This window comes from Cryptotermes secundus, unplaced genomic scaffold (genome assembly GCF_002891405.2).
Source record: "Cryptotermes secundus unplaced genomic scaffold, Csec_1.0 scaffold180, whole genome shotgun sequence".
In the NCBI taxonomy this organism is placed as follows: domain Eukaryota; kingdom Metazoa; phylum Arthropoda; class Insecta; order Blattodea; family Kalotermitidae; genus Cryptotermes; species Cryptotermes secundus.
The window spans coordinates 5318605-5345426 of NW_019718619.1; the positions used below are offsets into that span (position 1 = coordinate 5318605).

The 26822-nt window shown below is 39.1% G+C and overlaps 2 long non-coding RNA genes across 3 annotated transcripts in view; one reads left to right on the forward strand and one right to left on the reverse strand.

Moving 5' to 3' along the window:
* Positions 1 to 26822, reverse strand: part of LOC111861831 — a 501275-nt gene that overhangs the window by 58009 nt on the left and 416444 nt on the right. The window lies entirely within an intron of this gene.
* Positions 26040 to 26822, forward strand: part of LOC117282138 — a 28046-nt gene continuing 27263 nt past the window's right edge. For both annotated transcript variants that reach the window (XR_004512772.1, XR_004512773.1), the window contains exon 1: positions 26040 to 26109. This is a non-coding gene — a long non-coding RNA (uncharacterized LOC117282138). The remainder of the gene's footprint in view (positions 26110 to 26822) is intronic.

A 26822-nucleotide genomic window follows, 5' to 3' on the forward strand; every position in this document is an offset into this window, starting at 1 on the left:
CAGAGAACATTTACGAGCACAACTCTCAGCAGAGGTGCTACAGCCCATATGCGTACACATCTTGAGTTCTGATATGAAATTAAGGCCGGAGGTAAGCAACATTTTAACTAAGACGCCAGTATTTTTTCAGTGTTATCAGACGTGGTTATTAGCACGCTAGCAACTCAGCGAGTTTGTATTCTGTCAGGATCATTAGGCATTTAAAATATATATTTACTGCAATTTGTACAAACATGCTTCTTCGGCATCAGAGGAAGTAATTTCAATCCGGATTATATTTTCGTAAACAAATATGATTTTACCCGCATATTGGATCACAAATTTCATAAATTCATTTGTGCAGAATATTCCTTGAACAACTGACAGCTGTGCAAGGAATACAGTGCCTTTATGACCCCAGAATAGTCATCACCGTGTTGACAAGCGGTCATCGATGGAGCCTACATTCTACTAAACCGTGTAAATCCAATCCAAATTTTCTTTAAGATCGGTTTCAATATAATCCGCCCTTCAGTACTTAGGTCTCTTATATATTGCCTTCCTCTAAGATTTCATAAAATGTTCGCATTTTTCGTCTCCCCCAAGAATGTCGTATGCGTTAACAGTTTTGTAGTATTTATTTATTACCTGTTTCACTATTAGCTGAATCACATAAATTATTGAGCTGAAGAAGAATGGAATCCTTGTCGCCTGTTGACTAGTTTGATGATGCTTCCTCCTCTCCAAAATAAAATGGAAAGTTGGTGGGGAGAATTACCTAAACGCAACATCAAAGGATCGCGCTATGGTCATGTCAGTAGGTACAAATTTCACACAGAATAATTATAGTAAATGTTATTTACTATACTTGAACATGTATGATGACTGAATCAGGGATTTATTACACATATACAAGAAATATTCATTCTTAGTATCTCTCTGTCGTTAAGACGGTATTTAAAAGATTGTAATGATGGTTCATTAATAAAAATATTATGTTTCTGGACATTATCCACCTTTCTGTTTTTGTCTAAAACCCAATGTTACGAAGAATTGATTATGTCTCTGTATTCACGTGAAATCTATTTGTACACATCTGGACACAATCGATAGAGCTACTCCTTATCATCAGACACCTGTGCCAGCACCAAGATAAGTTAAACAAAACAAGCACAGCACAAATCATCTGGGAGAGTAAATACAAACGTTATAACATTAAGATTCTCCACAGTATGAGGTCTAGCACGAGAGAACTATCAGAATATAAGTCATCACTGGAGATATAAACTCTCTGTATGGTGCCACCACAAGAAAGACAAATTTTCTCGCTTAATTTACAATGGACGTAGTTGTATTTTTTAACGTCCGCTGTGATAATTGGAGTCCAGATGGGAGAGATGTCCAAGCTGGGCTGACTAGTGGGATGGTCTATCAGAGACATTTGGGCGGATTCCTTGTGTTTCCAGTAGGTGGTGTTTGGTTCAATCTGCAAGACCTTCGCTTCTTCCCAACATATTTTGTGGCTTGTTTCGTCTGAATGTTGGGCTAATTTTAATTTTTCTAGCAGACCTTGTGTCACTTTGTATTTGTGCTCATTAATGTGTATTTCTAAAGGTATTATTATTTCGCCGATGCAACATGTCACAATCACATTCATTCATATTCCTGCTCCTCCCATTTGGAGCGTAGGGCATCCATGAAACGCTTCGTTTTACTTCAGTTTCTTAATTTTTACACAGTCGGTAATACTCCTTGGACGGGGGATCAGCTGTCGGAAGGCCACTCTCTGCACAGGACAACACAATCACGTAATAAACGGAAATGAACATCCATACCTCGAGTGGATACCCACAAGCACATGAGGTATTGTAAACACACAGCTTCGTTGTCTCTCCTATCTGGACTGCCATTATCAGAGCAGAAGAAAAAATCTACAACTCAGTCCAGCTTAGATTTAGTGGGAACATTTGTGTATTTTATGTTGGTAACATACAGACAATTTATCTTTCCAATTATGACTCCTAGTCTGACAGTACAGTGGTGCTAAGCCTCACATGCATGGAGCTTTTTTTAATGTTTATAAGGTTTGTCTTAACTCTCGCAGATGATTTGTGCTGTGCTTGGTTTGTATATCCTATCATGTGTTGGTACAGGTGTCCAGAGACAGTGACTAGTTCTACCGATTCGGCCCAACTGAGTAGACTTCACCTGAAGACGGAGACATAATCCAGTCTCTGAAACGTTGTGTTTTGAAATATAAACAGGGCGATGGATAATTTCCAGAAACATAATATTTGTAGTAAGACTGAGTTTGTTTAAAAGAGAATTCAACGTTAAATCTTCAACTACTTGTTTATACAAGAGTTTTATTTTCTGCAATATTACACTTCGTAGGCCTGCGAAGGCACACCGACATTTCTGAGGGGCACCTTTCCTTCCAGCCGAATTATGACCCTTGGGTCGACTCAGTCTCTAACAGAAATGAGTGCCAGGAATATTCTTGGAATGTTCTTGGGGGTAAAGGGAGGCCGGCGTGCAGACCTGACAAACTTACCGCCATCTATGAGACGATTGTAGAGAAAATGTGAGAACCTCAACATCTCAAAACCCTATGGGCCTCAACGGCCTGTTGCAAGGATATCTTTACTTTACATTCAATTTTTACTGAAGTAACTCCAATAGGCCTTAGTTATAATACCAAATGATTTTATTGCCCAAACAATTTCTGAATATGTAAGATTTTAGGTTTTCACGGCGGTGTCTATGAAGAATGTCGTCTTCTGGGATGTGGAGCCATATTGATCTTGTATGAACTGACGTTTCGGAGGAACGTATGGCCTCCATCTTCAGGGTTGAAACCAGCTGGTTCCTCGTTAGCTGGTTTTTAATCCTAAAGATGGAGGCTATACGTTCTTCCGAAACGTCGGTTTACACAAGATCCACAAGGCGCCACATCCCAGAAGACGCTATTCTTCAATTTCTGAATATGTTCCGAGTCCCAAGAAATTTGAATAATTCCAAAATCAAGAATTCTTAGATAAATGATCCACAAGGAGAGAAGGGAGGGCCAGAACGCAGATCATCTGCTATCACACGTCACAGTCTTCTCGATAACTCTGCATTCAGTTGTCAACTTTCTCTTTGAAGACAAATGTAAATGAATGCTGACTTCGGATTTCTCTAGTCGTCTAGGAAAAGTCTATTTAAGTTTTCGGTTAATCCAGGTTCTCTGTCCTTTTCCTTTCAAAGGGGCCTTACCGTTTTCCGCATTTGTTCCGGTGTATTCTGCTGCACGCAAACGAATACATCCATGTGCCTTTATACACAGGAAAGACAAAACAAAGTGATGCATCGAAGGATGAACCGAGCTGCAGGAATAGGACGTCAATTCCATCTCAGTTTACCCCGGCAACTCCACGTCTGCTGCCCAGACACCAGTCTTGCCGATGTCTAGACAACCAACTGAATAAAATCAGGTTTTATGAGAATCCAGTTCCTTCAGCATGCGTGCAGTGCATACAAAGACTGCCGTTTCTTGAACATGTAGTCGGGGAAATGATTACCAATGTTTCGGAAGAATATACTGCATCCGTCTTCAGGTCTCCTATCAGTGATTTAGTAATATTCCTTCTTCCCATAAAGTTTCTCTTCCTTAATCCATATTTCAATAAAAAAGAACCTTGATTCTACGAACTAAATAAAACCTGAGGAGTTCTATCCCTTGGAATATAATTCCATGTAGTGCGTTGAAAGTCAGCTGACATTGCTTGTTACCTGCTTCAATCTGTTTCTGTTTTAGCTCATTCTTCGAAACTGAAAATGAAAGCGACATGTTCGTCTGAAATGTTGGTTGCTTTTAACACATTATACGACGTTAAATCCCAGAAGATAGTATTCTTCATAACCGCCGCTGTGAGAACCTCAGATCCTAACAGCACCCAAAACTAAATTATTATTCAGTAAAAAAAGCTGGGAAGGGGGCGTGACAATTACAATAGTAATAATAAGTCATTGCCAGAAGAACAGTGATATTTTGCGTAAGAGCAGCTCTAATTATGTAGGGTAACACATATACGTGTAAAATGAAAAAGTGGTGAGTTCACATGTGTATGGATTTGTCCAAAGTAATTGATTTGTCCCTTTCTATTTACATAGTGTCTGACAAGGGTAACAAGACGTAAGGAGTCACCCAGCGTTTCCAACATACGGCTTCCTATCATTAACAGTATCAGAGATGTATACGGTTTAATTCCCAAGTTTCGTTGATAACACTACACGTATATAGATGGAAACAAATAAAGTAGTTGTCGTAAATTATTATCACAAAATTTGTACATATCAGATAGCTGTGTTCATATATTTGTCGCCCCTCTCAGGAGCTGAGGTTACGGACTACAAAGTGAAATTGCAGATGATTAGCGCAAATAAGGAATACGAAAATATGTGTAAGGAAAGGTCCTGACGCAATTTGAGGTACTATCTCCAAATTTGTTTGAGTGGACTAAGGATAACCAGAATTCATATTCGATAGGTCTATCCTGTATCCACACCGGGTTCAGAGCCCGAATCCACTGCGAATACAAAGCACACATGTTACTTATGCAGCAGTGGCCCTCGGCCACAGAATTTTGTCGATTTTAGTCTAGTGGTCAGAGTTCCGCCTACAGATCCAGAGGTCTGGGTTCGATTTCCGGCGCTACCAAATTTTGTGAGAAGTAGGGGGTCTGGAACGGAGTCCACTCAGACTCGTGAGGATAATTGAGGAGATATTTCAAAGAAATAGCTGCTCTGGTCTGGAAAACTGAAATTAACGTTTGTGGGGATTCGTTGTGCTGACCACACAACACCCTCTATCCGCTAAAATTGGCACTAATTTCGCCAGCAAGCAGCGGTGGCTCGTTCAGTATAGTTCGCCTGCGGACTCAAAGCACGTAGTTTGTTTTGTTTTGTGAATAATAAGAAACACCAAACGAATATTATGTGTTGAATTTATAAGATACTGTCACGTGTTAAGTAAGAATGGTTGGAATTTGGATTTATTTCTTGCACACTTACAGCTCGGGATTACAAGTAATTATAGGGCTGCGTAAATTACCAGAACTCACACTAGTCTTCTCAGATTGTTACAGCCACCACTAGTCGTTGCTTGGCAACAGTCTCCTAGCAAGGGATATTTCTCACGCCCTTACGGCTCAAGAACTGCACCTCATACCTGTCGACTCAAGACTATCTCGTAGTCGAAGTCAAAGTCAAAGTTACTCTATGACTAGCGGTTTACCGCCAATCACCAATCAGTTTGCCTTGGCGTCAAGCCCCTTGAGACCCCCTACCAGAGATTCTTTTTTCCCCAACTGAACCCTCGCGATATTAATCCTTATGTAGCGTCGTCTCTGACGAGAACATAGGTTTGTCCCTTATGAATATGTCGGGCTTTTCTTCAGTTGTACATTTCGCATAGATAGCTTATTATTGAAAAATTCATAGTCCTTTGTCAGTACAGTCTTTGCAGAGCAGGCCATGCCTATCTTACATATATTATGTAAAACAGCATCCTAGTCACTTGGACGGTCTTAACCTTGACGACCCCCAAGTTTAAGCCTCTTATATTTTCTATATCTCGCTTCACCTTGTAATATACTGCGAGTATAAATATTCTCATGATTACGTATGACTTCTACTTGTTTCCTGCATAATTTTGTTATATAATCGTATGCATATGGAAGGTTTAAAGCTGTGTGCAAATCGCGGACAGGTGTGAACCTTGGAAAGTTTACGATGGTGCGCAGAACCTTGTTTTGCATGCGTTGCAGCTTTAAGAAATACGCGTCTGCCAATAATTCGCAGGCGGGACAAGCGTACGTTATTACCGATCTGATCAGTGCCTTATGGAAGGTTAGTAGGATTCTTGCGCTTAAACACTCACTTCTCAATAGGAAGCAGATTCTGATAAATGTTCTGAAGGCCTTGGCTTCAATCATTTCTATGTGCAGTCTCCATGTAATCCTCTTATCGAAGATTACACCGAGATATTTTACATGATTGACAAAGAAGAGATGTCTCGTAATGGCAGCTGGTCCTCTTTATGTATCCTCGGCTCGGATCACACAGAAAACACTTCTTTCCACAATTACTCTATTGCTTTGACCTGTCGAAACTGTAACCAGCAGTCACGTGACTTTTACAGATCCATTCCTTATCAACGGCAGTCTCTGCTGGTTGAACAATTTTTGTTCTGAACCCTCATGTCTCATTATGTATAAACTTAGTCTAATCAGCTCGATTTTATGTAGGTAATTGCGAAATTCCCCTTGCAAAATTTTGCGGTTTTGAATATCATAAGCCATATTACAAAAATTTGTATTATGTGTCTTTTATGCCTTGTTCAATCAGATATCAATCATATCTGTGTTTCTTAGAGTCTCATACAATGTTCCGTACTTCCCACTGATAGTAACCTTATGTATGGGGGAGCAGAGGTACAGCTCCACTATTCTTAACGTCTGCATTGTATGAAGTGTACTGGTCAGCTTCACGACTGCCAATAACTCCAGTGGAAACGGTCCGAGGTACCCACTTTATAAGGGGCTGGGTGGACCCCAAAGCAGGCCTGAACGTTATGGAGAAGAGAAAACTTTCTCGTTCCCACTAGGTATCGAACCCCGGTTCCTCGGTCTTCCAGCTCGTAGCTTAGTCGCTATATCGACTGTACTCCCGCCAGTTCACCACTGGATTTCAGTATCTTTCCTGTCCTCAGCATCATCTGTAAGATGGATAGGGATCTAATTTTACGTCATCGTCGAAGTTCAGACTCTTTGCGCCTATAAAACGGCCATTAGGGCTGTCTGCGTAATGCGGTACTTGCATTCATCACGGCAGGTGTACGTCAAGGTGAAATGTGTGGATACATCCCAAAGCAAGACCGACTGACTTTGACTCACAAGATTTCACTTTCTTAATGCATAATTTGTCTAAATCCCATAATTAATAAGGATCGTATTTATGCTCAAGTATTCATGGAGGTAATCCGTAACCAGGCTAGAAGAACGGAAGAAAGAAAATCTGCAAGACAAGCAACAATTTATACGACCTCCTTTCTCTACCTCGAGGCTTGTTAAATCTCCCAAACTTCATGGTCTATGACGTCACAGTTATTCTTTCTTTCTTTCTTTCTTGCTCTCCCGCTCTGACCTCCCTTTCTCCTAAACCATAAAGTTTGTGGTCTGTCATTCACAGCCATCTTCTCCCAACTCCCGTCAGTTTCGCTTGTGTGCAAATCATTATCATTTTCATGACTCTTCTGAACTCATTCCAGTCCCCACACTCCACATCCTAACGTTTGGGAAGAGGGAAAAATTATGGCCCATTCTCCAAGGACGATGTTAAGAGATATTCTTTCGGGCAGTAGGTCAATGACTTTTCTGGAAGGACTGCCCAGTCACGACACAGAGATGCTGCCTGAGATATCAGCAAAAAAATGGATTCTTTGTTTCTCATGTCTCCATCGTGGCACAGAGGAGCTGAACAAGGGTCTCGGAGTGTGTACCAGATTGTGTCTCCAAAACAGTTTGATTTAAAATTGATATGCTTCCACACAGACACACGATTCATCAATGGTTCACTGAGACATGTCAATAGAAGTGGGGGCCCATAAACTCTGGCGGAAAAGAACCTCAATTTAAAGAATATGCATTAGAATTGGGCCAATCACGGGAGTTAAATGCACAATTATATATATTCCATATGATATCATACATGACGCAATTATTTACAGTTTTTCAAACCTGGTTCCCTTTATTCATATCCAAAGTAAGGAAATCTTTCAGAGTAATGCGTTTTCAGAGCCCATAAATAGGCATAGGCTTATTCATATGCAATGGACATTTGACAAATGACAACACTCGAAACATAACTAAATGGAAGTAACTCCATTACCAGCTTTAGGAACATAATTCTACATTATATGTCATGAGGTGTGAATTTAAACGGTTTCAGATTTCCAAAATCTTGAGAACCCTTATATATATTGTATTATACATAATTATATGTACATTTTGATATGTTTCATTCTGGTCCGTCACAATAACAATTACAATTATAAATCACTTCGTCCAACTTTTAATTAGCATCAAGGAATTTTGTACAATTTTTTTTAAAAACTTACATTCCCAGGAAACTGCTGTGTTTGTCAAATGTTCTATTCTGTGTACTGTGTGCTGTAACATATAAGTGTACGTACTTTGCGTGTAAACAAATTATGTGATAGTGGTTTCCTATTTGTAGTGATGTTTACCCTCTGAAGATGGTCCACAGAGACCGAAACATGTAAGGGTGTTAAGTTTTTATGTAGTAAAAAACTTACAGGTCACATTGGACGGAGTGATTTATAATTTGTGTATGTACATTATTGTCTTTCTCCTCTTGAACCCTCTCGCCTTATTTCCTTTTAAGAACATAACTTATTGTAACCTGTATAGCTAGACAACGGGCGATAAACACCTCCTCGCGTAAGCGCACTCATCAATAGGACGAATATTTACAGCTCGTTGCTAGGCAACAGTCAGCGAGTCCATGGACTGACGAGATAGCTATCATGTGACTGGCTTTGTGCGAAGTTCGCGCCGCGGCTGTTGCTATTCAATGGTTCGGTAAACACATATCAACTAGAGAGGCTGTTTCTTCTGTATTATTGCTGCGGAGGCTATATTACGATAGTTAAAGACACAACAGGTTTCAGTTTATAAGTGAAAATGATGAGTTCTGAGTTCTCGGTGGAAGATGGCCACAGAAATTTCGTCGTGTGAAGACTTGGTGTGTAATTTGAAGACTTCGGTCATGTGAAATACCTGGAGCGTGTGACTCAGTGAGACTGTGCTAGTTTCTGTGTTGAGATCCGTTGCCAGGAAACGACTAGTGAAGATGGAGAACCCTAGTGGGTGTGCAACGGTGAAATGGGAAGTGTGTAGATCAGCGATAGCGTTATATTAACTGTAATTAAGAGGGGCTGTAACCAAAGTGCTAATAAATCCAATTATCCCAACTAGAACCCGTCATTCTCGTCACGTGTACCATCCTACACGTGACATTATGATAAGAAGATCATATTTAATTACAGACTGACAAATATGTTTCATAAAGAGTCCTGTATATGAGCGGATGTGAGGAGAAGCACTAGGACGCTAAGTGCAATAGTGTATCCGCTCAGCAGCATAATGTTTGGGGGTGAAAAAATCCCCCCCCCCCCAACAAACACATGATATTCCTCTTATCGAAATTGCTAGTTCCAGAAAGGAAGTAGGTAGTCCGTAAATACCTCTCTAAATACAGTTCTTCACGAGTCAGAATTGAAAATTCAAACTACCTGCACATCTCAAATATTAAAAATATTAAGTACCATGACACAGAAACAGAACAGAAACAGAGTTTAAAATCAATAACCTTGCTTAAATTAGCGCGACATAAGAGCTACTTGGCAGGCAGATCCTAAAGGGTTCTGACGATGGTAGACGACACACAGAATCACTGGATTTTTGGACTTTCTCCATCATCCGGAATTCTAGGTAATAGAGGACACTGTAGGTAATAGAGGATACGACGTTTCGGAAACTTGATTTGTTTTCGTCTTCAGGTGAGAAAGGAAGACACCTACTCAGTTGCGCCCCTTAGACAGAGCTAATCTCAATCACTGGATCACTAAGGGGCCCAACTGAGTATGTGTTTTCCTTTCTCACCTAAAGATGGAAACAAATCGATTTTCCGAAACGTCGTGTCATCTATTATCTAGAATATCCTCTATTACCTAGAATTCCAGATGATGGAAAAGTCCAAAAACCCAGTAATTCTGAACTACTTGGCAGGTTTAACACAACTCAAATGCTCAATATTGGTAACACATGCCCGTTTGAATTAATGCTTTAGGATATAGACCCCCTCGTTGGTGTATCCACCTTATCGTGGTGAGGGGGTTTGAGTATGCCAAGGACCTTGAGAGCTATACCAGCGGTAGCGTAGCTACTGGCAGGGCCTCCCTTGCTGGACAGGTCAAAGGGTAGGCATCAGACGAAGAAAAACACCAAAAACCAAAAACTGATGCCGGAAGCAGCGTCATCAGCAGCGACTTGAAGCACAGAGCAAATGATGCTCGAGATGGTTCAAGTTCGTATAGCAACAGGCGTGACCGGAGTGGTTTGAACGGCTGTTGTACTGCGATGTGGAAAGCAAATGGAAAAACTACCACATTATCACTTTTCCTGGATAGTCTCTTTCCAAAAACAGAAGTACCATGTATGCGAGATGTTTCCTCTGGAGACAAACCAAACCGGAGGGGCGGATAGAAGTGACCAGAAGACGAGAAAGAAGACGTAAGAAGATGCTGGATGACTTTGAGGACAGAAGAGGATATTCTTATTTGAAGGAGAAAGCTCTAGATCTCATTAAGTGGAGGAACTATTTTGGAAGAGACTGTGGACCTGTTGTCTGACAGATTACTGATGAATGAATAGAACAGAGGTATGTGTTCGCAGTGATAATGAAGATGATGTGTGGGTTCTAACTTCTACGTTTGTTTAGTGCATTATCACAATCATTTATGTCTAATGATGACATCATACGACCGAAAAGTGTTGTTAAATTACGCAAAATATCTTATCTTTATTCCTTCCTCCTCTCAGTCCTCCCTCTATGAGGGGTAGGCCTTCTCGGCCCTTGCACGTGACCTACAGTGGTCTATTGTGCTTTAGTTCCCCCTCTCTTTTATCCCTTCACTTTTTCTTCGAAAACATAACTTGTATAATTATTATCCGAGTTTGCAATAGGCTGGTGTGTATAAGGCAACAAGTTTTGAAACAAACCATTTCAAAGTTTCATGCACAGCAGGCCAACTTTTACATTACTTTTCCAGCCATGTATTCCTTCTCACTGCATTATCGCAGTTTTCCTCACTCTGACTTAGAGGTATGTCGTCAGGTAGCCAAGTCTATGGGGTGGGACCTCTGAGTAAACACAGCGAACATTTGGGAATCCTCCCCCCTTCCCCTCTACTTTATGTTGCAAAGCCATCGCACCTTCCTGTCAGGAGTTCCCCCAGCGACCGAGAGAGCAATTCTGCAGGGAGGCAGGACGAGCTCAGGGAGTGAGAGTACAGGCATCCATACACATTTCTCAAAAGAATCTTCCCTTGCGTCGGTATCTACCCTTCTTCTTTCGCTCTTTCGTCCCAATAGTCCACCTCCACTTTTTCTACCGTCTATCTTATACTAAAACACAGTCCACCGTTTGTATTAAAGCTTCATGAAGGGTACAAGTCTCGTGGTGATAGGTCTTGTAAACTTGACTAACACTGCAGGCTGACGGTAAATGTAATTATTCTTCAGAAGTCTCAGTAACCCCTAGAGCTTAAGTTGATTACAGTCACAGGGATTTTCCTTAAATTTTGTAGGACGGAATGCTTTCCTTTTTTCTTCTCCTACTGCTGTGTAACAAATTTAAGAAGACTGTTAACAAGTAAATATACGTAGTTCTCGTCACTGTACAGACTGCAGACTATGTTTAGAGTAAGAAAGCAAAATGTCTAAATATAACTGAAGAATTATGAGGATTTATATGCAAATACAAGGAGCGACGAGTCGCCGAAACTTGAAAGTTGAAGAATATCTCTTGTAAATTACAAAAAGGTTTGACATCACCGTCCAGTGTGACTCAGTATATATTTATATAGTGCCTTTACATGTTTCTGTCAGTTGTAATCATCTTCAGAAGGCAAGAACAACATGTTAAGGAGTTGCTATTACATAGATCATAATACATACATTTTTGTATAAAAATTATTAAAGTTAGAAGATATTTGAGTTAATAATATATTATTAAAGTTTTTAATATTTAAAATCATGAGGTTTTTATCTACGTGCCTCTTCTGTTAAAACGGGAGAGTGAGGTATTATTTTCCGTCCTCTGAATTCCGGGAAGCGTTATTTCAATATACAACGGAGGTAGAAATAACTTGACAACATAGATCTTAAAGAATCATACAAAAAAGAGGCAAGTAACGCTTTTCGGACCTCAGAGGACGGAAAATAACACCCAAATCTTCCATTTTGACGGCAGAGGCACGAAGACAAAAACTTTGCCTTCTGAAGATGGTCACAACTGACCGAAACATGTAAAGGCGCTATATAAATATATACTGAGTCACACTGGACGGTGTTATCAAATCATTTTATAATTATTAACTAGTGTGACGAACCAGATTGAATAAAATTAAACTTATCTCTTGTAAATTTCCAATTATTCCATTGCAGAATTTAATTTGGCAATAGGAATAGTGAAATCAGAATGATATAAATGTAAGCGATCTTTATCAGTACAAGTAACATTTCTGCACTTATTTGGAAGAAGGAAGGAAAATCATGGCATGTACGCCAGGCTACTTGCACTGACTTAGTCGACAGTCAAATATATATATTTTCATTTTATGTTCAGAAACACCGAACTGCTGCCACGCTTCTGAGAGAGGCTGTTTAGACAAAGCACAGCATACAGGCCTAAGCTTTCTTCAGTAATTTCGTCATAGAGACCAATGAATCTGACATTGTTGTGCTACAATCTACACACAGCTACAGTGATAATAACTATTGGCTCTCAACCATCAATTCATGGCAGTCGTCCCATGACTGCTTTACTCGACGCAAAGATCTTAATTGCATGCATTGTTTTCGCTCGCTCGGAAGCCGGGATTGTGGGTTCGAATCCCACTCAGGACATGGATGTTTGTTTGCGTTTTTCTGTGTTTGTGTACAGGTAGATGCCTTGCGACGAGCTGATCATCCAACCAAGGAGTCCTACCGCATGTGCAAGATCTAGAAAAACCGAAGTGAACGGAGAAGTTCATGGAGGTAGTCCTAGGCCCACTGGGGCTGTAGTGTCAAGGAAAAAACAGATCTTAATTAGTCTGATTAATTGGCCCTTACTTTTATGTGAACCAGCGGGTCTTATACACAAAGAGGGCCAAATAGCAAATAATATAAAATCTGGACTGAACATTAATTTCTGAACATAAGAATTATAAGTCACAAGCTTGAAATTCTGATGAGGATAATCAATCTGTAATCGTTCTAAGAAAAATTAGTTATTCGGAATCAATGAAAGGAAATGTGGCAGCAGAAATATTGTCAGTGCAGTGTCTTCTTAAGCGAATAATTGCTACACCGTCTGCTTCTTTGTTTTCTTCGTTCTTGTAACAACGTTATCAACAGCCACACAAAACCACACACACACATAAGAAATAGTGGGGGCCATTCTGCAACTTGTTCACAGCTTACATTGCAAGGAGAGCCTTTATTGGCGCAATCTGTGGATTAAACCTAGCCAAATACTTTGTGTGTGGAAGAGAGGTGAAATGAGAAGTAAGAAGGAAAATGTTGGGGAGGAACAACCAATTTGTTGCTAAAGCAGAAAATAAGGGAACAGAAACACAAGAGAAGCAAAGAAAGAGGCATTACCTAAAGTATGAGGGACGTTGCATTGTTTTAACAAAAGGAAAGAATTGGCAATATAAGGCAGAGTTTGTATAGAACGGGTCTTAAGCAAGTCGCATCTCAGAGCTCATATTACAACAGGCACTAAGTGCAGTCCCTTCAAAATGTTGTAGAGTTCCTTTTGTTTCCAGAATGACCTAGACAGTTATTTTATTTACAGCTACTAAATTCAGAGTAAATTAAAATCGCCAATAAACACAAGTTATGACATCGACCTGAAAAATGTATATAAAGCAGCTAGTAAATTTTTGCTCAGTTATGCCCAGAACCCCTATTCCCTTAGCGGTTTACGGCACAATTACCATGTTGTCTTCCATTTTAACAAATGCTCTACACATTGAAACTGAAGTGTGTTTTTCGGCTTTGATTTTTGCAGAGTTGAAATCTGTTACCGAAATTGCAATACGTTCAAAAATATTTCTTTAATGCCTTCATTTGTTATGTACCTCACTGGTCCGGATTCGTATTTACTGTTAGTACAGAACTATTATTGTGGACACAAATGTATGTGTAATTTCTCTACCAAAAAACAATTGGCAAAAGAATTACCTAACAAATAGGGTTTATTGTATTTGGAACGTAAGGAAACCGTGAGCGAATGGCTAATACAGGTTACAACAGTAATCGGAGGGTGTACAAATGAAAAGATATTTATTCATAATACGTAAAGCTATAATAATATTTGTTGCAATTTTACTCACTTAATTGGTCCTAATGTTGTTTCTTGCATAATTCCCCCATCCTGCTCAGACGGCAAATCTGAATGCGTTTATAATTTACTGGAATATGAGAATCCATGAAGGAGACCTGTGATGGAATTCCACTCGGGAACTGCTGATAGCCGATGTTATTTCAAAGCTATTTGTACTCACAGGCTGAGAAATTATTTCCTCTTTAATTTTGTGAAACATTCAGATAAAAAAAATGATACAGAGGAAGCTTAAGTTTTAACCTTAGTTGAGTCTGCCTTTTACCGTGTCACTTTCATGTTTTCTGTACAGCGAGCCTTATCTGAGGAAATAGGTACAGTTCGAATTTCATTTCGTGCGAAGAATATAACATATTTGATTTAAATAAAGAAAATAAAATTAGCTCAGTAGCACGAGAGTGAATATATTTTACGATGCGATGGCATGTAGTCTGGTAGCAAAAGTTTATCGACGTTTCGGAGAAACGTTCCTCTTCATCTTCAGGGTCAAGTAGTAGAGCAAGAAATTAGCAAGCAGCAGGTAGCTGTCTGTTGCATACTTCACTTAATCCGCTCAATAAATTTTAATATAGGCATTAAATACCAAATTTAATAAAAATCTATCACTTAATTCCTGAGTTATGAGAAGAGCGGACATAACCTTTCTATTTGAATTCACTTCATGCAGGATAGAAATCATGTTATAAATGAAAGTGGTCTTTTTTTGTTGCAATTTTTGCGCTATGTGGGCTGACATTTCCGCGTAGTTCAATGTAGGGTAAACGAAACCGCATTTGCTGATTCGATTTTCGTTGTTAATATGTGTTAATATCATTATGTTTCAAGAAACGTTACTAACATCTGCTTCAAATCTTATTCTATTTTCCGAGGACTATGCCTAGTAATTTCCTTATTTGAGTAGCCTGGGAAGGTGTTCCACATATCAGAAGCCAAGAAAATGATCTCTGGGAACATGAGTGCAGAAATCAGGAAAGCGTGACTAAGGAAGAGATAGGGGTGGGAACCCCTCCAAGATGGCAGATATGAGCATTACTCTCCTTCAAGGCCTAAGAAGCACACTTTTCTGCTTACTCTTCCGTGTTTTCCTTACTTTAGGGTTAAAAATTCTCCGGAACGCCCTGAGGTATATGTGAGCGAAGAAAACATCTTTCCCTCAGGGTCATGTTACTTTAAACAAGCTATATTTGTTGCCATGCTTTTTTCTCCCCCTCGAACTATCAGTAAGTGAAGTTTCGTTATTTTCTTTTGGAAGGAGGGAGGCAAAATGTAAATACACCCAAAATGCAACAAAGAGCCCACGTTGAAAGTTTTGTATAAACAGCGAAGCACTTTACTTCTACACTATTCGTTTCTTCTGCTCAAAATATGAATAATTCTGGCAGGTATATGGACCCAAGATCAAAATTTTAATGACATAGGTCCACTTAAACTGATTCTAAGATTTTTCCTTTTGAATAATTTCTTTTATATCAAACCTAACATTTTCTGACGATGTGTGTATCATTAAATATTACTTTAATTTAAATATTATCCTCCGTTTAGAATTTATTGAAAGATGTGTTTCGGAAACTGGATGTTTCTGTCATCAGTATGATGAAAATTTCATATTCACCTGTGTCAGCTAGAAACAGCTAGTTTCAATCATTGGCAAGATAGTCGGGAATTTTTCAGCTTAAAACTGATCATGCAAAGAGATTCCGTTTCCAATGTTGTGTGTTGGAGAAAATAAAAATGATGAAAAATGTCCAAAATAAAATATAAATGGCATACCAACACACGGCAACTGAAGATTGCACATGCCCAAACACAGCATCTAACCTGAGTTTTAAATGCAACATAAAATTAATTTTCATGCTAATTAAATTATTAATTTTTCTATTTTCATATTTGTATTTTATCATTATTTTAATGTTTTTAATCATAATAGTAATTACGAACTGTATATTAAATGGCAGATAAATACCTAATATATAAATATATATTTGCTAACAACGGAGCCATCAGTTGCAAGAATAAGGATCCGTATTATAACCAATATTTTTAATCAGTTGAGCTATGTGCCTGATGATTACCTAATCATATGGTCGAAACATGTAGCACAGTTACGTTTATATTAAACACGTAAGATATATACAAAGTCCTATTGTCTTTATTGAAGATATTCCCATTTTATTTGTTATGTCGATGGTCGTAATATAAGCAATTAAATATGAAGTAATATTTTATACAACACTTTAATAAAGCACAGAGGGTTGGTTGTTTAACGATGCTTTCAGTAACAAAACTGTACATGGATGACTGGGAGATGAAAAAATGAATGATTTGGAATGAACCGGCCATGGCATGATGTCCTATAGCGGAATTTTGCTTGGAGGGACCAAGATGGAAACACTTAGTCAATATAGCCAGTGTTCAGTGTTTTTGAGATACACGCACACATGTTACACGCGAGGAAGAGATTTCGGCTACAGCTGGTTTCAGCATATCAAAAATGAGCGAAGATGAACAGACAATGTTTAATCACCAGAAGCTGCCTTCATGGAGTATTCATAAGCTGCAATATGGGAGGGGGAGAGAAATTCTAGGGAAGGCAGAAAAACACAACATCTACTCTTGAAGCTCAATGCAAAAGTGTTCTAAATCGGATTTATTAAAATAACAAGAATATTCAACTCATATTAGTAAACAACAAGTTGCAGACGTCCAAAATTGGCAACAGTTCCGTTTCCGCAGTCGCGGGTCTGTATCCCCTTTCGTGCAGAGAATTTTCGGGAAATTCGTGCTCTGTTTTATAACAACTCTTTCATTCGACATAAGAACAATGGTGTCCAGTGGCCTCTTGTTACTAAGGGGCAGAACTTCCTGAAATTTAACTTAGGCCTAAAAGCAGCCCGCGTTTAAACTCTTGCACAAAATGCATTTTCAAAATTCATAAATATTAAGAATATTGAGATATATTTGTTAGGTACCTGTTGAATTTCAGGTTCTCACAGCGGTCATAATGAAGAGTTCTATCTTCTGAGATATAATGCCGTGTAGGCGATGAGAGGCAGACAATGTGTTGGAGGAACATCGCATCTGTTTTCAGGGTGGAAGAGTAAGACAAGCAAGAAAGCAACATGAAGCAGGCAGCAAGCAGAGATATTCTACGTACTATTACATTATGGGACGTCATTCGAAATTTAATCCTCAATATTCGTAAGTATAAATTTGCATTAAAATAATGCTATACCATTAATCCCTATTTCTAAATTTTCATAGTTAGGAACTATACATATTTCTCACAAAGATACAAGATTTAGAAATAAAACAAACTAATTTCGTCTAAATAAGTTTTGTTGTGTGGTAGATTTATAGTTTTGCAATTCAAAGCACGATTTATTTTAAACCGAATCTGTATCTTACATAAAAATAATTATTTAACACCCCAGAAATGTAAAAATATTACTATTCCAGACTCCATCTTTATTCAAAATATTTATTCGATCTAAACATTTTTACTAAAAGAAGATCATACTAAATATCAGTGAATTAATTATATAAAATAATTATTAATTGAATACTTACAAGCAAAATACTCGTAATTAATAAAATAATATTTTTGGGCAGATTCCATTTTTGACATTGGCTGTGAATTAATTTAATGCAGACTTATCTCCTTTATTCCCCACAAAGACTTCTTGTCTCGCAGCTGCTGTGATGGTAAATATTTGAGTAGCGCCAAAATTACAGCGCAGTGGAAAGAATGTGGTACTGCCATTGTGTAATTGTCCAGCCATCAAGCAATTTGCATGCCGTCGGGTGTTCCCTTGTGCGCATACGCAGACAATAATATGACATACGTACGTAAAATAATACTTTTTTCCTTCTAGCATACGTGTGTCCCCATTTAAATTTCAAAATAAATAAAATATTTGTACACCTCCACACTCCATAGGTCTACAATTCTGACTCTTAAATCAAAATGGGGCTATATAGAACAGACACACACACGTTGAGCCTAAACACCAAAATAATTTTGCGTTTGAAGTCCCAAATTTCATTTTAAGGGGCACACATATACATATAGGAAATTATCTATCAAATATTTGTCAGTAATCACGAAATGTGGAATTTGCTTTGACTTAATACTAATGTTAGTGCTCGACGTTCTTCTCTTAGTTATATTATATTATATATATATATATATATATAACATAAGCCGGTAGCCGAGCGGTCTAAGGCACGTACTGTCTTCCCTCGCTTGGAAATCGGGATCGTGGGTTCGAATCCCACTCAGGGCATAGATGTTTATTTTGTTTGGGTGCGTTTTTCTGTTTTTGTCTACAGGTAGAGGCCTTGCGACGAGCTGATCACCCGCCCAAGGGGTCCTACCGAATGTGTAAGATCTAGAAAAACCGAAGTGAAAGGAGAAGTTCATGGAGGTAGGCCTAGGTCCACTGGGGCTGTAGTGCCAAGAGAAAAATCTTTAGCATTAGTTACCGCGAATAATTTATAAATAGGTATTTTTAAAGATTCCGGACAATACAAGATAAGTTTAGAGGCTCTAATTTGGTTTTTAGTTTTCTAGAAGAATGTACAGCATATTTTATTTTAATACATGAAATTAAAAAGGTAAAACTAACCCAGTAACATACCATGGAGGCCCATTGGGTTGTGCGACGTCGAGGCTTCCACATTTCTCTAGACAGCCGACTCACAGATGGCGGTAAGTTTGTCAGCCTTACGCACTGGCCGCCCTTTACCTCCTATGAAGGATCGTGGTACTCGTTTCTGTTAGAGATTGAGTCGACCACAGGGCCATAGTGCGGCTGGAAGGATTAGGTCAACTGAAAAAAATCCAACTTATCGGTATTCGAACCCGAGATCTTCCGCCTTGTAGCGTAGTGCCTAAACACACTATGCTACAGCATTACCCCTTTAAAGAAATGACAATAGCATATGGTGTTTCGAAGCGGTTATCCATTCAAATACTGTCCACGCCCAATGTTGCTTAACCTCGGAGATCGGACTAGAACCGATGTTTTCAACATGGTATGGCTGCTGGCAGATGAATGAAATTAAGGTACAAATACATTTATACAACAATCGGGTTTATCGAGAAAACTACCTCAAGAAAAATGCTTCAAATTTTTATTCACGAGGCACCCCGTTCGAATCTCTGCCGGGACACAGATTCTACTGACTTTAGTTTTTCTTTGTTTTCCCAAAGTTTCCTGGCGAATGTCGGGATAGTATAGGCATACCTCGAAATAAGTTACGGAGGTTACTTCCACATGCCTATCAATACCTTATTCATTAATCGCCTTACAATTCGAAGCAATATACATGGTCTTACTTAGTGATGGCATCTTAAAACAGAAAATAACATAATAATTAATTTAAATGAATTTTTAGGGCAAATCAAATATTCTTTACACGAAAATAATTCCTTCTTGCCTTAAAAATAACTACGCGTAAATTGAGCAGGGACCTTTAAAAATCTGAAATCCCTCAGTTAAATTTTCTTCAGCGTCTGCCAAGTGACCTTGTCCTAAGCCCTACGAACCCATTGCATATTCTCATTCCTAAAATATATTTTATTTTTATTATGCACATCCTCGCATCTAGGCTTAGGTCCCTCTTGCCTTCTTCGAGTCGGATTGTGTGATTAAAATTGGGGATGCATTTCACGTTTTACCCCATGCGTGCTACAAGTCCTATAGTTTCAGCACCTTTACATAATGATCCAAATAACATGTAGCACCCTCATCTTACGGGACCTCTATTTTCTTAGGTCGGGGCGAAACCTATATTAATAGTGCAGAACGAGAACAATTACAGTTCTCGGTATCTTAATTTTGCGAACTGTTGATTTAAAATGTTCCGTTAAAAAGACCTGAAATAAGAAATCTGACCTCTTAGCCTTATTATAGTCTTCTTCACAAGATTCTGCCGGATTGCTTCCCGTTTTCCTTCTTTGGATTCCGCAAAAATATTTTTTTTTTTACATAGCAAGATCGTCAGCCTTGCATCCGACACCCAGACTGGAGGACCAGGTATCTCTCTTTATGACCACCAGTGACAGGGTGGCCCAGTTATACCCCCAGGCACCGGGTTCATTTTCGCCACACTCTATGATTAGCATGACTACGGTGGAGGTATCCTATTCTAACCCACTTACACAAGGCCAGCCTCATCTTTACTTTATTTTTAGTATCATTACGGATATTATCATAATGTGGCTTATAGACCCGTGGATAAGTGGGAACTCTGTAAACTCTCTGAAGAAAACTGGGGTGACGCAGTCGGTTGAGAGTTGAGTTCCGCAAGGGAGGCAGAGAAGAGATGGCATTATATTTGTGGGATATTCGCCAAACAGTAACGACGTGAACACAGAAGCTGAAGGATTTCCATTGTTGGGAGCTGTTGCCAAGCAAAGGCTATTGAAGACACTGCAGGCTGGAGAAGACTTAGCGTGTAGTGATTTTTAAGCATTTAGATAAGCGATAGCATTGTAAGTGCTTGTAGTTCCGAGCCTATAGACATGAAAGTGGTAAATAAATCCATTCACCAATCGAAGCCCCGTCCATAGTCACACACCCCTAAATCGTGACAATAATTGTTATTCTTATCGTTATCAACATCTTCATCATATCATCGCCCTAGATGTATCTGTGTGTTGTTTAAAGACGTTTCCCTCTAGAATGTATGTTGCTTCTGCTGGTGGACTGACCTACGAACATTGAATTGGGACGGACTTAGAGAGAAGAGACAGTGGCCTAAGCCAGGCCCTAACCCGACAGTTGTCTTGAGGACTGAAGGAAACAACAGAGACCTCAATCAGGATTGACGTCCCTGCCGAAAGTAGAACTTAAAAACTTCGGAATACGAGTCCTGACTCTTTGATTTCTAACGCATTAACGTCGTTAATTTTTTAAAGTATTATCACGAGAAAAGGAAACGCTTGATTGAGACAATGTTCTCAAGTGGTGTGCATGAATATCCGAGCTCGGAAATCATATGAATCATAGAAGCAGTGCAGACAAGTTCATGTACCCACTGAAAGTAAGGTGCACCTTATGAGCCCTCAATTCCACTCGTTTTCCATAAGGAAGAAGAAGCACTAAATATTTTAGGAAACAAACATTTTTTATTCTCTTAGTGGAGGTTGGAGTCCAGTTGGGTCCACTCGGCACGTCGGCCACTGTTTGGCCTATTGTACCTGCCCCGGGTGATTATGATGATGGAGAATTTGGTGGAATGAAAATTGGTAGGGGACACCGAAATACTCGGAGAACACCAGCCCCAGCGCCACTTTGTCCCCCACAAATCCCAATTGACTAGACCCGAGCTCGAACCCTGACTGCCGCAGTGGGAAGCCAGCGACTAACCGCTTGGGCTATGGCGCAGGGTTAACGTACATGTTCGTCAACTCTTTGGGAGCGTCGCCGCATCGCCATGTTTTGGCTCTTTCAAGTACCATTTTTTTCCCCACAAAATTCTGTACTAATTCGAACGGTGTGATTCGACTATTATCGTTAGGAAATCCATCTTATACGTATTTCTCGGCAGATTTAACGCGAAAATAGCGAGATTCGCATATATTCCGCCCTGACGTTTAAGGATATGAGAAGGACAATTGTTCATTTTTCGCAATAATTCTAATTACTTAAAAAAAACTAAAATGGAAAGCGACATTGCATTTCAGCTGAAGTCCATTGCCCATGAACTACAGGTAAATGGGAAGGAAAATATTTTCTGATGTATTATTATGCCAATTTTTTTTCAGAAATCGAGATACAAAAAAAAAAATCAGTGTAAAGACAAGAGACATGGGCAGTTTGTACACAGCGACTCAATATAAACCGCGGAGAGGCTTGGAAGAAGAGGAGATTGGCGGAAAAGATTTTGAAAATTGGGCCTGGAAACTAGAGGAAATTGTCTTCAGTTGGAGAATGTGCCAGGAGACGCGTTTGGGAATTGGGAGGGACATATAAGAAGATGGAATAGATGTCAAGGAAGAAAAAGAAGAGGAAGAAGAAGGAGAAACGAGAAAAGTTTGTTCTCCAAATCGCAGAAACGTGTAACAGATGTACAAGAAGTAATGCTGGGTTGATGTGTTCCTCTATAGGCCTACATCTGCTGTTACGGGGAAAACTTTGCCAATATTCCATATGAGACCCCATCTCTCTTCTGGGCTATACCCAGGTTGAAATTAACTTGAGGGTTCCCCTTGCAGGCTTTTCTTATTTCAGTTGCGCGAGGAATAGAGGTTGAGGTTCACAAATTCATGAAACTGCACCCAAGGGTTACGATTCCGAACTGAGAGGGTGCAAATGATTATTACTTTCAATAAATGCGACAGTTCAGAGAATATGAATGGTGGTTAGATCAAAGTGTTATCTGAAATATTCATCAAGGTATTCGGAACAACGAAACACACAAACAAAATATTCTCTTCCTTCCTCATAAATCAAGAAAGAAATTCTATGCGAAGATTGTATTCCTTTGTTTAAAAATTCTAAAAGATGGGTCCAATTTATTTCGTTTTCTGAAAATGTGCAAAATATGAACCTAATTCCAGCAGTTCAAATTTCTTTAAATACAGTCAAAAGTAGGCGTATTGTGGAAAGATAACATTAGTATGGATTTAAAAAAGAGTGGATTAATGTAGTTTAGGATAGAATCCAGACTCGTAAGAGAATAGGACAATAATGAACCTTCGGGTTGTATACAAAAAATTCCTGATCGCCACAACTACTCTAAGCTTCCTCTCATAAAGGAGAAATATCCATTTCATTGTTACCGCCATGATAATCAGAGCCGTCATTACTATTGTACCATTATTACGAATCACTACATCTACGTCTCCTAGACACGCTTGTGGTGGGCCTCGTGGTTACTAGCTCTACCTGAGTAAGCTCACTACGAAGCCGATACCAATCGCATGTTCATCAGAGGAGTTAACAGAGAGAACGGCATTGATATAGGGGCACGATACTTGCCGCTGTGCACCTGCCGAGCCCCTCTTCCAGCTATGAGCTCTGGAGGCGGCTCTGGCCCCACCAGCAGTACGGGCAGGATAATCAATAATGCAACCAAAGTACAGCCAACTGCAAAAGCTGTATTAGACATGGAAAGGCTGAGAATTACATGAGTGGTCTCTAATATTATAAATATCTAACCGTTTTAACAAACAACGCAATCTAAAAAACCCAAACTCTATGAAAATACAACAAGATTGGGTTTGTATGGTGGCAATATTTGTGAATTTTAAAATATAAAACAAAAGCTTAATATAGAGATTGTGGAATGTTTATAATCTGTTATGATACATAATCTTTTGTGGTTAGCAGTAATAATTCACTAGCTAGCCATCACTGAAATTCGCACTGTCACCAAGCTGACTGTTACACGCTATGGAAATACGTATGAACGTTTTATATTTTTCTAAGATTTAACAAAGCTGGTTTCGATTCCAACTCGAATATTTCCACATATTAATATTGTTAATGGTAAGGTATTAAAAGCCACATATATGGAAAGGTTTCAGTAGTACACAATCCATACCAGTTTTTATGTAAATTCATTAACTGGCCAAAAAGTTGCTAGGAAACGGCAGACAGTGATACGGATAAAAGGTATGATAAAAAGGAATGGGTTTGCTTATAAGATACAGGAAGCTGGGTGAAAACATACATTAAAATTAAATGTATTTTACGTATGTGATTTCAAATATATGGGATTTGAAAGATTTCTATTTTTCGGGGTATGGTGCCCCGTATTCCATTGAAAGCCAACGGACGTTTCGGAGAAACATATCGCCTCCACCTTCAACGTCAAAGAATTAGTCAAGAAGAATGCAGCATGAAACAGGTAACGAACAAAAGTATGTTTCTCCCAAACGTCGGTTGATATCAACGGACTACACCTCGTTGCACCCCAGAAGATAGAACTCATCATTTCAAGTGATTCTGAACTATTGAGTTCCACCAGGCCTATTACAGACACCTTCTTCTGAGTATAAAACCGCACTGGATAAGATCTCAATGACTCTCCTACACAGTCTCACCGCAGTCGTAATCTGTAAGGTATATGGGAGCGGAAACGTGTTACATGTACAGCGTTTCTGGGATAATTTATGGTATCCTGTCATAGCAGCATGCTTGTCATTAAATTTGCTATCTTAATTATACGAATATAAATAATGTAGTTTGCAATACTAGATGCCCAGCAGTCAGTCACTTTCTCTCACACTTGAACTGCTTGTACTTTGCAGGTGTGCGCACTTGCGTTTATTACGAGACACGTGATAATTACGCGTATGTTTATAAGCAATTTATTACAATGTAGGCTCCTAATGAGGCGCTGCTGGCGTATATGAAGTAACAATATTAAAAAGATTTGTGGAAGTGCCTCGTATATCTATGGGACCAGTTTTCTTTTAATCCTGTAGACAAATGCGACAGATTCTACCAGAAGAACATGAGAAGTAAATCCAGAATATTATTTTTCTAGGACGATGTAACGCCGTGTAGTCTGGCATATGTTTACAGACGATTCAGAGGAACGTACCTGTCATAGTCATCACACCGAGAATCTAAAATCAAATTAAAGTAAATCGACAATAATTATTTTAATACTCGTAATAATATAATATTGACACGTGTCAGTGGTTCATGACCAAAAATTACAGGTTTTGGATTGGATGATTGGATTTATTGGCACTTCTTCACAAATGCAGTCAATTATAACAGGTCACAATCAATGACTGCTTAGGACCCACTCGTTTCCTTGCTGGACTAGGATTGTTTTCTCTTCTGCCGTTACTGACTCGGTTCTGATTTACGGGTCGGTCACTTCTTCAGCTTCCGGTGTGAGCTGGTTAACACAGCTGAACATTGGACAATTGAACTGCCTTCTCAATTCATATGTTTCATAAAACAAAAAGTTCACCACCATGTAGAGAAACGTCGGCCACTGGAACATATCTCGTGCCAGTTGAATCCAGTCCACCCCTTCACATCTAATATTACTATCATCTCACTCATCACAATGTGCAGTGGCTCCCTATAGTATTTCCTTCTAAATATTTGTATGCATGTCTCTGTTTCCCTTCACGAGCAACTTTCCCCACCCATTTCATCTTCCGTGATAAGACTATCTTAATAAGAACTACTGAAAAACGAATCAGGAAGCTCCTGATTATGTAACGTTCTCCATGTTCCAACTAACGTACTTCCCCTCTTTTTTTACTCATATTTCTTCTCTCTTATTCTCGCCAGTGCGTTGTATTAAAAATCTCTTTTTTATCACCATTTCTTGGGCCTGTCCGTCTGTCACACCTCATAACTTACAACAAATATGGCAATAATTTGTCTTTCCTATACTTTCCAAATAATACGCACCTACTAGTATATTCCACGCTCGGACACTGAGCTCTCCCTCATGTTAACAGCGTTCCGGGAAACAGCAGAGACAACTATCCGTCTGTACATCCAGTTTACCGGAACCGAATGTTAATGTGATGCTTCCTCCACAGAATCAAGGTTATTGGACAGGGCTCTCAGCAGCAGGTAAAGGCCATTTACGAAAATTTGAAACAAGGGCTCTCCCCCGCCAGGAGCGGTTAAGTGACAAAGGATGAGCAGAAAGAAAGAAGTTGCTTGCTTAGCGGAAGTTCCATTGGCCGGGTACAGAAATCCCTCTCAATCCCATTTCTCTTGTGTTATTGCAGTTCCACCATGGTCGGGTTCGTCTTCTACAGTGTCAGAAAGAGAAGGAGAACGAGAGAGAGAGGGCTATAGAAGGTCTACTCAGATCAGAGTGCCTGCTCCGGGAATGGACTCATTATCTCCGACTGCTGCGACCCGTGCTTTTTGCTCCGGCGAATTACAGAATGTACAGTCGGTGAGTAAACTAACCCACGGAGTCCGTGAGGATTATCGTGCTCTCTCCTGCTTCTAGTTATTAGATTTATCTGACTAAGGGACTCTTTTAAGGTCCCAAATCATTTACATGTTTTTCTAACTATTAACCTAACTGACAAGGCAATAAATAGTGTCCAGCCCAACCTTAAACACTGTAACTTTTATTTATTTACTTGAAGGGCTATATGTAGAGGAATATTTATATTTTCGAAATTAAGTATTTTGTAACTTATTTTGAGCAATCGTGCTAAGTGCTGGAATTATCTGGTGAATCTGGCTTCCTGATAATTAATTGATTAATTAACAACCATGATTATAACAACTGGAGGAATTGCACGATGATTTAATGTTGTAAAGAAGTTGAGAATTGGAATTCTGTATATTAAGTTTATGCCCCAAGGTGATGTATTGCTGTCTTTTAGTATTTAACATTACACAGAACTCTAGGTAGCTAGGAAAAACAAGCGTAAACATCTTGAAACTAGAAATACGCAGAATTTTCAAGTGTAATCTAAGTTTACAGTCTTGGTTCATTTTAGTTATTCCGAATGCCTCTGCACACGACAATATTTACTATTTAATTAATTAATAATTCAATGATTGAAAGGCAGGTAGGCCTATAAAGATCTGGGAGATTATGGTAGTTAATAAAAATACAAAATGGCTGCACAAATATTATTCTATTTCGCAATT